The sequence below is a fragment of the Choloepus didactylus genome, chromosome 4 (genome assembly GCF_015220235.1).
Source record: "Choloepus didactylus isolate mChoDid1 chromosome 4, mChoDid1.pri, whole genome shotgun sequence".
Lineage (NCBI taxonomy): Eukaryota > Metazoa > Chordata > Mammalia > Pilosa > Megalonychidae > Choloepus > Choloepus didactylus.
The window spans coordinates 189,844,564-189,858,148 of NC_051310.1; the positions used below are offsets into that span (position 1 = coordinate 189,844,564).

Sequence of the window (13,585 nt, forward strand, 5' to 3'; positions counted from 1 at the left end):
GATATGAAATATTTTGGGTACTGTTTTTTAAATTTTTGTTGTTATTTTTATTCTAATTCTTATTTTTATTTATATTTTTGGAGTAACAAAAATGGTCAAAAATTGATTATGCTGATGAATGAATGACTACATGATGATACTGTGAACAATTGATTGTACACTTCATATGGTTGTATGGTATGTGAATAGATCCCATAAAATTCCATTAAAAGAAAACAATCTGAACACTGACTTACAGATGTCTGCTCCATTGAAGCACCTAGGAATCAAAATATTAGTGTTGGCAGGAGAAGAAAAACTCTGATGACCTATATTCTTTGTCCAGGTCAAGAAATACCAAAATCGGCCACAGATGGATGGGCAAAGATAAATCAATGTGATCACAATAAGTTTTCCTTTCTGAGTTGTCACAACCAATTGATAAAGTAGAGCATCATTCATGAATGTTTTCACATTTAGTCATATATATATATGATAAATGCTTCCCTTATGACTGGAGGAACCAATGATAAGATAACATATAGCTCAGAAAATATCTTCTGACTGAAGGGACTCATGAAATTCACCATCTCTTTGACGACACATACCTCTGTAGGAGAATGAATCTAGGGAGATTCAGAAAAGGAAGTCCTGAGAAGAAGGTCTGTGTTTTCCAGGAATAGGATTCCCAATTTCAATAGTCAGGTGTAGAATGTTTTCTGTGATCTCTTTTAGCAACTTTGGGGTTTCAGTATCAGATTCATCTGTCTTCCATCTGAGGTACAAATAAATAAAAATAAAGTTTCCTGTGTATCTGATTGTTATTTTGAGTAAATTCATTTCAATTCCAAGTACTCATAAGTCTCATGTTTTAGGAGTTCACAGAGCAGGGTCCACATTTGATAATGCTATGCTACAAAGTAGAGTTCCATAATGATTTCAAAGGAGAATAAAGATAACAGCAGATTAACAATATGATGGTTCAAGGCTACTATGTGGATTTGGCTACTTGGATGATTAACATACTACATTTGGGGTGAAAGATGAAATTGCTGAATCTATCAATACCAAGAAGTCTTATACATACCTAGTTCATAATGTACTTCTACAGCTTCTACTCAAATGGAACTAGTAGTACCAGCCAAATAGCTGAGACTTATATGCTTGAACCCAGCCAGTCAGGCCAGCTTTTCCTCCATTGGTTAAAAGATTCCACATACAAACATTTATCTAACCTGAGCTGATATCAACCTCAATACTAGGGTTAATTTTGTGGCAGCCACATTTAACTGTGAGCATGGGGAGATAGAGTTGGGGGAGAGTGAAAGAATAATTACAGCAAAATATGCATTATAAATGAGACCAAGGAGATTAGCTTCCATGTGTCTTATTATCGTAGACCTTGTCATTAGCACATTAACTATAGTTTTTACCTTGTTTGATTCATGATACCTCCATGCAACCTTAAGTTAGTTTGAGTAGATATCTTGTTGGCAAACAAAATAACTAACTTAAATAAGGGCCAAATAGCTTCAGGACATCTTAAACATGATCATTCAAGATCAGTTGTAGTTGTGACTATTCATGGTCATTAGAAGTTTTTCATGGTTGGTGGTAGGGGAGAAAAAGTAGCAGTTCTCCAAGGTGATTCCATGTTCAATCAAAAGTCTTGAAGGAATGAGAAATAGAACACAGAGTACCACATCAGAAGACTTAAGTTTGCTGTTCTAAGAATGAAGTATGATGTTAGGGTACTTTGGCTTCAAGTAAGAGAAAAGGACTCTAGTTGATTTAAAGGGCTTGTAGGAAGGATATTGGGGTAGCTGAAAGAATTGAAAAGTTAAATACTGAGTTAAGAAAGGCAAGGCCAGGGTTTCTCTGCATTTCTAGGATCCATGAGACTCAAAGACCCAAGAAAAAATATCTGACAACTGGTCTAAGGATGAAGCTCCACTGTTTTCTTTGTGAGGGGAGTATACTGTGATTGACAGCTAAATTTCAACAAAGGTGATAGGAAAGAAAACATTCCTAAACCTCTAATGTTCAGAAGGTAACATACTGTCTGAGATTCATGTCAAATAAATATATGATCCATGTTTCTTCTGCATGATGGTGGTTATTTTAAACCCTTGAAAGTAGGTACCATCTATGAATTTTAAAAGCTATAAACAAATGGATAAACAAAATGTGATATATCCATATAATGGATTATTCAGCTATAAAAGGCCTGAAATTTTGATCTATGCTGCAACATGAATGAATCTTGAAGACATCATGCTGACTGAAATTAGCCATCACAAAAGGACAAATACTTAATAATTTCACTTATGAAGTATCTAAAATAAGAAAATTTGGAGACAGAAGGTAGATTAGAGGTTAACTGGGGCTGTGATGAGTGGGAGGAAGGGGAGTTTTTGAATAATGGGTATGGAGTTTGGGGTGATAAAAAATTTTGGTATTGGAAGGAGGTGATGGCCCTTCCAATTATGAACATAGTATCACTGCATTGTGCACTTAACAGTTAAAATGCCAATTTATTTTCTATTTGTTACTACTGTACAAAAAAATAAGCCTCCATACTAAAAAGGCTCATTTTTCTTTGTAGCAATGTGACAAGGAAACAGAACTCAATGATATCTTGCTCCACTAAGTAGATGAAATCCTGTGACAGCAACACATCCTGAGAACATGGCTTTAAACCTGGTGTTGATCTGTCAGGCCTCTGTAAGAAACAAAGCCAAAGATCACAGTCTTACCCCACAAAGCAGCATTTGAGGTAACCAATTTGATTATCCCACAGATATGACCTCTGACCACTGTAGATTTTCTTACTGAATAAGCCATCGGTCCAGCTTGTTTGTTTTAGATTGCATGTTAGTCCAATCTTTGACTAACATAGTTAGTCTTTGACTCATCTTACCCTCCAAAGCAATGGAGAGAATTGATGTGAGAATTGCTTGAAATTCAAAACCAGTGTATGAAAGCCAGATGCTCATGACAGATGCTGCTGGGAACTGAATCATTCCCCCCACAAAAGACATGTTCAAGTCTTAATCTGCATTTCTGTGGATCCTCCTCTAGCTCCTCCTGGACCTTTCCACAATCCAGCTAATTCCTTATGTTCGGGGTTGTCATACCCAAATCTTCATTTCTATTCCTGCTTGTATGAACTCATTTGCAAGCTGGACTTTGGGAAGGTGTTATCTGTTAACTTGTGGCCAAACTGAATCAGGTTAGGTTTTTAATTCACATGACTTGAGGACTTGTAAAGGAGGAAAATTGGAAACAGAGAGAAGCCAGATGTCAGAGAAGGCCACAGAAGGAGGCCAGGATATCACCATGCGATGGAAGCTGGTCAGCAAAAGAATGCTGCCAGATACTTGAGAATGCATGGCTTTGCTGATGCCTTGGCTTGGGACTTCTAGCCTCTCAAACTGTGAGCCAATAAATTTTCATTGTTTAAGCCAATACCCTGTGCAGGTTTATCACAGCAGCCTGGAAATTATGAAAGTTGCCCATGTCAAATTCTTGTTATTTATATTCCCCCAGAGGCTATTACTGAGAAGTAGTTGGGGATGAGAAGGATCATACCTGATGGTCTGGAGGATGCAAGTCTGAAGTCTCAAGGCCTTACAGAGCATCCTTATTCCATTATGCCCCAAATTGTTTTGGCTCAGATCCAGATTGATCAGGCTTTTATTGGTGCTGAGAGCAGAGGAGAGTTCAATGCAACTGAGAGGACTGAGGGAGCATCCACATAGCCTGTTGTCAAAACAAATTAGTTCATTAGTTCAACAAATGCTTGATAACATTCTACATGCCATGCACACTCTTGGGTGCTGGACAATACAGAAATGGCCAATGGAAGACTCTGCCTTCAGGGCTTGTTCCAATAACATAAAATGGTAGCAACTGCAGTATTCTAGGTAGAAGGAAGGAATGAAGATCAAGGGGTAAAAGAAATAGTAGGGGGTGCTAGTAATGATGGTTGAAGAATGCATGAGGGGATGAAGGGAATGAACCATTGAGAGATCTGGACTAAGAATTTGCCAGGTAAAGGAACAGCTTGGACAAAAGCCTTGAGGTTATAAAATATTCACATGACACAGATTTTCAAGATATCCAGCTTTTGAGGGAGCAAGCCAGGGATGGTGGTAAGAGATGAGATCATAAGTAAGAAAGTGTCAGATAAAACAAGGTCCTTGAGCCATGGCAAATTTCAGATTTTACTTGGAGATGGGGAACCACTGAGGGCTTTGAACAGAGAAATGTGACATAAGTTGATTTACATCTCAGAAGTTATTTTTGGTTGAAAAATGGTAGGGGAACAAAGAGGTAGCATGAAAGATGCATTTGTAGTCCATACAATAATACAGATGTTACCACTGGAGGTTGTATGAGGAAAATCAAGATATACAGGACATTGAAATAGATTTACTTTGAGGTTTGAAAGGAAAAGACAATAAAGATAACTCATCAATGACTTTGTTCTGAATAAATAAGATTAAAAATTTTTTTGAGATGCAGAAAGAGTAGGTTTAGGTGGGGAAAAGATCAATTCAGTTTTGTACAAGCATGTTTGTGATGCCTATCAGAATTCCAAGGGGAAATGTCATGTTAGATGCTGGATAAGTGCAGGACAGAGGAGAAAGCTTTCTTTCATCTGGAGTAGGTGAAATGGCCAGAGACAGAGAAACAGAAGATGATAAAATTTCTCAAGGTGTATGTGTGAGTGTATGTGTATTCTACATGGTAAGGCAATAGGTCTTGTGTTCAAGTTTGCTCTAGGACCTAAACTAGAATAAATCTCTCAAATACTTAGCATAATGGCTGGCACAGAGCCCTGTAAAGTCAGTACATATTTCATTATCATAGTCATCTTTTGAGATGGATGCAATTAACCCTATTTCCTAGATTGTATGAGATTATATCCCTAATTCATTATAGCTGCCTAGATAAAGGGTAACCATCCTTCCCCATACCAGTAGAGCTTATGAATAAGGGGCACTTTCTCCCCATTAACCTTACTGATTTCCTGAGAATAGGTACATATTATGAGTTGTAGGAACCAGTGGTTCCCAACCTGTGATTCTGAATTGTTGCTTACTCAATCAACACCTTTAGTGCACTGCAAGTTGCAATTACTCTGAGAGCTTCAAAAATACCAATGCCTAGTCTTAACTCTGGAGATTCTGATTTGATGGATCTGAGATTTTCAAACACACCAACATTTCTACTATGCAGTTTCGGTTGAGAACTACAATTCCACTATATTCTCTTGTACTGTACAGGCTGGGGAAAAACTATCTTGGGTCTTTTGTGGGTGCTTGATTGATGATCCCTAATCCACATAGGATTTGTAAGACATAATAGTCAGAGGCCATTTTTCTGCTCATTGTGACAAAGTTTTCTGTTTCTGTATCTAATTCCTTCTTCTTTGAGTGTTGGAATTAGGGAAGCAGCAACCATTTCTTGATACTTGTGTTCCTGAGGAATTACAGGCTTAAAATTTTTCACTGGGGGTCTATTGATAATCCAGCCTAGAACCTATTCTCTTAGCCATCTCAGTGAGCTAAGAACACTCAATTGGTTATTCAAATTATTTCTGAATTACAGTTGGAAGTATCTGCTGTACCGATATATCATTTGGGACACAGATTAAAATTTAAGAGAATAATTTACTATAGACACTTCAGGTTACACAATAGAACCTTCAAAGCCTCACACAGAGACTTCAGTCCAGTGATTCCTATGTTGTTCAGCCCCAGATCCAAATGAGTTAAACTTGACTTTTCTTTGAGAAGCTTTGAGATATGATTGCAACCAACTTCTGTTATGCTGCAGCACCAAAGCCTAGAAGATAACCACATGGAAAAAAATCTGTTAGTCCTTCCTGGCTTGATGCTCCAAATCCAAAAACCTCCACCCTCAACCCAAGAACATTGAACTGGTTTAGAAATGGAGAAATGGAAATAAAATCATGGGGTGATGTGGTACAGGATATTGTATGTCCACCCACCCACACACACCCCCAAAGAAATCCTGGGATTTAACAACTTAACCAGCCTCATGATTTGGGACATTTATAGGAATTAAGTTTTGTTATATCTTTCCTACTTGGATCCATGTTGTGTGTGTGCATGTGTGTACCTGTATACATATATGTGCTTGTGTACACACACTAAGGCAGCCATATGGTACTTGCACCAGGGTCTGTAGCTTGCATTCAGGGTAACACAAGCTGTCACACAAAAGTTTCACCCCTCCATCCCTGGGGTCATTCTTGGCCAAGCACAGGTGTGTCAGCCTCTGGTTGACAATCAGATCAGAAGCAAGGTCCTGGCAGCAGGCTTCTTTGAGGTGACAGTCTTCCAACCTGCAGAAGCATCACACAAATGGTGAGCTGGTGAGAGCATTTCCAAAGTCCAGACCTCTTGGCTGCCACAAATGCTAGAGTGTCTTCAGCTAGCACCCTACTTGTTAGTTTTCCCTCTTTCTCAAGTGCTAGTGAACACAGACATGAAGGAAAAGCAAGAAAAGGGCATTATGCAGGAGTCATGTACCTGGTAGCAGACATGGAAAGCCCATCTTTTTTATCAATAGACCATCTTTTTATCATGTGGGTTGCCTGGTGGACTGCCAAGGCCAGGTCTTACCACTACCCTTCTCTGCAGAGCCCCAGACTTAAATGGAGATTCCCCACACAAAGAGAGAAGAGACTTATGACAACCTCTGCAAGGAGCACTCTGGGTGGGTCAAAGTCACACAACAATTTCACACCCTCATCAAACAGCTTACTGGATTGAGGTTCAGGCATGTCAGGGACTGGCTGATTTTGAGGGTTGAGAAGAGATCAGCCCATTGCTGAGTGGTGGCTGAACAGGATTCCACTCTGCAGGAGATATGGAAACAAGCCATTCTCAAGAATCCAGATACTGTAGGAATGTCACCCAGTTTTACATCCCACTCACTTCATTATCTTTGGTTTTTTTTTTTTTTTTTTTTTTTGTATTCAATTTTATTGAGATATATTCACATACCATACAATCATCCAAAGTGTATGATCAGTTGTTCACAGTACCATTATATAGTTGTGCATTCATTACCAGAATCAATTTTTGAACATTTTCTTTACCACACACAAAAAAAGAAAGAATATTAAAGTACAAAAGAATACCCAAGACATCCCATCTCCTTCACCCCTCCCTATTATTCATTTTTTTTTTCATTTTTATTGAGATTGTTCAGATACCATACAATTATCCAAAGATCCAAAGTGTACAATCACTTGCCCCTGGGTACCCTCATACAGCTGTGCATCCATCACATTTAATTTTTGTTCAATTTTTAGAAACTTTTCATTACTCCAGACAAGAAATAAAGTGAAAGATGAAAAAAGAAAAAAAGAAAAGGAAACTCTAATCCTCCCCTATCCCTAACCAACCCCCCTCAATTTTTGACTCCTAGTATTGATATAGTACGTTTGTTACTGTTTATGAAAAAATGTTGAAATACTACTAACTGTAGTATATAGTTTGTAATAGGTATATAGTTCTTTCCTATATGCCCCTCTATTATTAACTTCTAATTGTATCGTCACACATTTGTTCTGGTTCATGAAGTGATTTCTAGTATTTGTACAGTTGATCATGGACATTGCCCACCATAGGATTCAGTTTTATACATTTCCAACTTTTGACCTCCAACTTTCCTACTGGTGACATATATGACTCTGAGCTTCCCATTTCCACCTCATTCACACACCATTTGGCACTGTTAGTTATTCTCACGTCTTGCTACCAACACCCCTGTTCATTTCCAAACATTTAAGTTCATCCTAGTTGAACATTCTGCTCATACTAAGCAACCACTCCCCATTCTTAAGCCTCGTCCTATATCCTGGTACTTTATATTTCATGTCTATGAGTTTACATATTGTAATTAGTTCCTATCAGTGAGACCCTGCAATAATTGTCCTAATGTGTCTGGCTTATTTCACTCAGTATATTGCCCTTGAGGTTTTGTCATTGACCCATTTTTTTTCACTCACCATACATTCCATCCCAAGTAAATACTCGATGGTTTTCTGCATGGTCATACATTTATGTGTTCACCACCTTCACCACTATCTATATAAGAGCATCTACATTACTTCCACAAGGCAAGAGGGAGAGTCAAAGAAGGTAGAGAGGCAAAAGAAAGAGGAAAAAAAGAAAATGTCAGCTAGGAAGCAGCAAAAGGAAAAATAACGTTAAATCAAAGTAAAATAAAGAATCAGACAATACCACCAATGTCAAGTGTCTAACATGCCTCTCCTATCCCCCCTCTTATCTGCATTCACCTTGGTATATCACATTTGTTACATTAAAGGAAGCATAATACAATGATTCTATTAGTTACAGTCTCTAGTTTATGCTGATTGCATCCCTCCCCCAATGCCTCCCCATTTTTAACACCTTGCAAGGTTGACATTTGCTTGTTCTCCCTCATAAAAGAACATATTTGTACATTTTATCACAATTGCTGAATACTTTAGATTTCACCAAGTTACACAGTCCCAGTCGTTATCTTTCCTCCTTTCTTGTGGTGTCTCACATGCTCCCCACCTTTCTCTCTCAACCGTATTCATAGTTACCTTTGTTCAGTGTACTTACATTGTTGTGCTACCATCTCCAAAAATTGTGTACCAAGCCACACACTCCTGTCGTCTGTCACCCTGTAGTGCTCCCTGTAGTATTTCCTGTAGGGCAGGTGTCTTGTTAACAAAGTCTCTCATTGTCTGTTTGTCAGAAAATATTTTGAGCTCTCCCTCATATTTGAAGGACAGCTTTGCTGGATACAGGATTCTTGGTTGGTGGTTTTTCTCTTTCAGTATCTTAAATATATCACACCACTTCCTTCTTGCCTCCATGGTTTCTGCTGAGAGATCCGCACATAGTCTTATTAAGCTTCCTTTGTATGTAATGGATTGCTTTTCTCTTGCTGCTTTCAGGATTCTCTCTTTGTCTTTGACATTTGATAATCTGATTATTAAGTGTCTTGGCATAGGCCTATTCATATCTCTTCTGTTTGGAGTACGCTGCGCTTCTTGGATCTGTAATTTTATGTCTTTCATAAGAGATGGGAAATTTTCATTAATTATTTCCTCTATTATTGCTTCTGCCCCCTTTCCCTTCTCTTCTCCTTCTGGGACACCAATGATACATACATTATTGTACTTTGTTTCATCCTTGAGTTCCCGGAGACGTTGCTCATATTTTTTCATTCTTTTCTCCATCTGCTCCTTTGCGTGTAGGCTTTCAGGTGTTTTGTTCTCCAGTTCCTGAGTGTTTTCTTTTGCCTCTTGAGATCTGCTGTTGTATGCTTCCATTGTGTCTTTCATCTCTTGTGTTGTGCCTTTCATTTCCATAGATTCTACTAGTAGGTTTTTTGAACTTTTGATTTCTGCCATATACATGTCCAGTGCTTCCTTTACAGCCTCTATCTCCTTTGCAATATCTTCTCTAAACTTTTTGAATTGATTTAGCATTAGTTGTTTAAATTCCTGTATCTCAGTTGAAGTGTACGTTTGTTCCTTTGACTGGGCCATAACTTTGTTTTTCTTAGTGTAGGTTGTAATTTTCTGTTGTCTAGGCATGGTTTCCTTGGTTATCCAAATCGGGTTTTCCCAGACCAGAACAGGCTCAGGTCCCAGAGGGAAGAAATATTCAGTATCTGGTTTCCCTGTGGGTGTGTCTTAGAAAATTGCTCCACCCTTTGATGCCTTGGGTCACTGTGCTTTTCTGCCCAGCAGGTGGCGCCTGTTAGCCTATAATTCTTGACTGGTGTGAGGAGGTATGGCCGTGTTCCCCCAGGCTCTGGGGTCTGGTTCTGAATGGAAAGGGCCCCACCCCTTTCCTCCTAGAGAAGACAGACCCCCCAGGTGGAGGTCATTAGCATTTCAATAGTCTTGCTCTCTGCTTGTGCTGTCTCCGCCCTTCCCTGAGTCACAGCCCTGGAAACTTAAAATGACTTCGGCTTTCTCCACTGAGAGATTTTATGCTGTGTTCTCGGGAATTCCTCCCAATTCAGGTTGGTGTATGATGAGTGGATGGTCTCGTTTGTCCCCCCACAGTTATTCTGGATTATTTACTAGTTGTTTCTGGTTTTTTGTAGTTGTTCCAGGGGGACTGCTTAGCTTCCACTCCTCTCTATGCCGCCATCTTGCCCCTCCCTTTCATTATCTTTTATACCTTGGCTGGAGTTATTTTGAGCCATATTTCACAAAGTGTGGTCCTTGGACCACCTGCAACTGTATCATCTGGGATCCAGATGGAAATGCAAATTCTCAGCTCTCACCTTTGAAATACTGACTCAAACTCTGGATGTAAAGTCCAGTGATCTATGTTTTAAAATCCCCTACAATCATCTGGAAGACTTGTTAAAAGGATTCCTGGGTCATACAGCAATAATTTGATTCAGAATATCTGGAGTGGGACACAAGATTTGCTTTTTCACAAGTTCCCAAGTGAATCTGCTGCTGCTGATGATCTGGAGACTACAAATTGAGAACCACATAGAAGTCCTATTCAGTATATTATGCAACATAATGCACACTTTATTCCCAGAGACATCATGTACTAATGAAACTTCATTGGAACAGTATAGATTATCACTAAGGACTCTAGACTGAGAGTTTCTCTTAAAATTTGTTTTCTTATTACCAACTCTCATTTGCTATATATGAAATCCTGGGCAAGTTACTTAACTTAATTCAAGCCTCAATTCCTCCAAATTTAATTTGGGAATAAGTTGTAACCTCATGTATCATGTTTAAATTTCACAATTCATGTCATATGCCAACTGGAGTACATGCCCCTAGATAATATTCACTAAAACTCTGCTAAAAACAGTTAGACCCTAAACTATAACAGAGTAACAAATCTAACTAAAAATCTTATTAGCCCCTTCAAATGAAATAAGCATAGAAACACATACAAAAATCCCCTTTCCATATTGAGTGTCAATTTACTCATTGAGAAACACATTAGTGATCAAAATTTTAGAGTCACAGTATGCTTCCCCCTCCCCCCTTGTTAATCCTCATATGAAAAAGAAAAAAGTAATTGATGGTGGTCATAAGGAGGGGAACACATGGGTTTGGACCTTATTTCATTCAATCCCCAAATCCCTATGAGGGATGAATTATATCTTTTAACTTATGAGAAAAAAGACCTGTTAAACAGCCAAAGGTGGTATTAGCAGAGAGAACCAGAATTTGAGGCCAAATTCTCACAAACACTGTCTCTGCTAGTACTCTAGTGGAGTAAAGAGAGAATAAGTACAACCTCATGACTGATCATCTCCAAGCCACCAAATAGGGAACTTCCTTAAGGGAGATCTCTCAAACCCCAAGACTACTGGGGAAAAGGCAACTGGATGCTCCTGAAGGGTGCTTTCCTGGAAGGATGAGGCCAGGGGCTGCTACCCTGAATCATGACATAGGAAACATGAACTATGAATAAACACTTCCTGATGGAAGATAACACCCAGATTCCGGGAATTTCATTGGACTGAAGGATGTTGTGTATGCTTGTCTGTGTTGTTCATTGCTCAAGCCTCTTGTGACTAACCTTCAGTCCATATTCTATTCTAAGTAGTACTGCCTGGAATCAGAATAAGAGATAATTTTAATAATTCACCCAGAAATACTATATAGGCATGTGGCAGCTCTTCTTGGGTGATGAATTTTTGGTGATGGTGAGATATACCTGAGATACTGAATTTTACATTTTGGGTCTCTCAAGACCTCACACAATGATGGAAGCATGCCAATCTGGTCACTGCCTTGAAGGGTTAGATGAGTCAGAGTCTCTTGACTACTGAAAGAGAGGCAGAAGTTCTGATAAGCATCCACAGAGGAGATTTTTTTGAGGCTAGGAAAAGGAAAACAAATGAGATTTTGATCTTCTTTACCTATACTGTGTACAAATAGAAACAAAGGACTACACTATGTTTAATCTTTATAAGATAACAAAAGCTCTAACATTTTTAGTCATCTAAAACTTTTGCAAAAGGAAAATAAGTCATAAGCAGTCATTTCAAACAAAAGCTGTTGTATGGCTTATTGGAAAAGGCAAGGAATTGAATATCTCTTTTCCTGAAGTCTTACCAATAGGCCCATTTCATGAACACTGTGTTTGGCAGAATATTTTATGACTGCAAGGAAATTTCTTGCCCTTAAAATCAGGATCACATGGCAAACATAAGCTTAAATAGAGAAGAGCTTGTATTTCTCTATATCCAGGAAGAAAAACACAAGAGCTTACCTCCAGCTGAAGAAAGTCTCAATGAAATGGAACTTCATTGATATCTAAAGTAACTTCAATGAGCCTGTTGTGTTTAGTTCATCCTTTCCCACCAATATAAATTCAAGGGTCTTTCCCAGCATGTTACCTACACAAAAATTATGTCCACGAAGACACATGAAGTGTTGGCTTATATGGACAAAACCCACTTTGTTCAGGAAGCATTTAAGTGTGTAATTACCTTATTCTGTGTTTTTTTTCTGCAGACCCTCCCTTCCTTACCAACTTCAACAGTTTGTTTCCTGTGTGTGTGTGGTCATTTTTGGATACACATATACCCAATTCAAGTGAAAATCTACTTTACTACTCGGTACTCAGTCTTCATGTTAGCCCAGCATGCTCTTGCCCTATCTCTGCACTGGTGCTTCTCTAGTAGATGTGAGTTTGCACTCTAAGGAACATTATGCAATGAATGCAGACATTTCTTGTTTGTCACAACTGAGGGTAGGGTTGTGTGGAGGAGGTGTTGCTATTGATAGCTAGTAGGCAGAGTCAAGGGAAACTGTTAAAACATCTTACAATGCATGGAACAGTTCCTAGAACAAATTATCCAGAGCATAATGTAATAAAGGTTGAGAATCACCACCTTATATACAATTCAATTGTGGTCATAATAGAATTAAAACTGCTCTCAGAATTTTGATGGACTTTATTGTGTTTTGTGGATGAACTGTATTTCATATTGCATTAAATTATATAATTCTCCCAGTAGATAAATTTAAAGATAGGAACCATTTCAATTACTTGTGTCCTGAGAATCTGGTGGGAGTTCAGGCAAGGGGATCAAATATTGCTCCAAAATTAAAAATGCAAAAAACATGCTCATGCCTTATGGGATTTGAATCTAGGGATTTACTTCTACTTACACCACCTCCTGGAGATTACAGGTGGAAGAGGTTACTTTTTCACAAAGCATTCTCACTGAAGTGTTACTAAGGAAGCTTTCACTGATGTCAAGACATAACGGATTATTATTTGCAGCAAACATGGAGCAAAGTTTCATCCAGAAAGGAAGGATTTGTGATCACTCTGGGCCCTGCAGGGAAGAGATGAAATAGAAAGTTTACTAAATATTGCTGGAGAGGAAGCCAACATTTGCCCATCATGGTGAAAACATTTAGGGCTGCTGTGAACATACACCTCTAATAAATATGTATAACCCTGTAAGTTGGATGAATCACTCATTTAGCATGACAATGGGCAACTCATTGTGTCAGACATATCACTGGAGAAAGAACTAGTGATTCTTAAAACAACAG

The 13,585-nt window shown here is 38.5% G+C and overlaps 1 pseudogene; it reads right to left on the reverse strand.

The window, feature by feature from the left end:
• Positions 1-615: 615 nt before the first annotated feature.
• Positions 616-13,338, reverse strand: LOC119533049 (annotated as a pseudogene).
• Between the last annotated feature and the right edge of the window lie 247 nt (positions 13,339-13,585).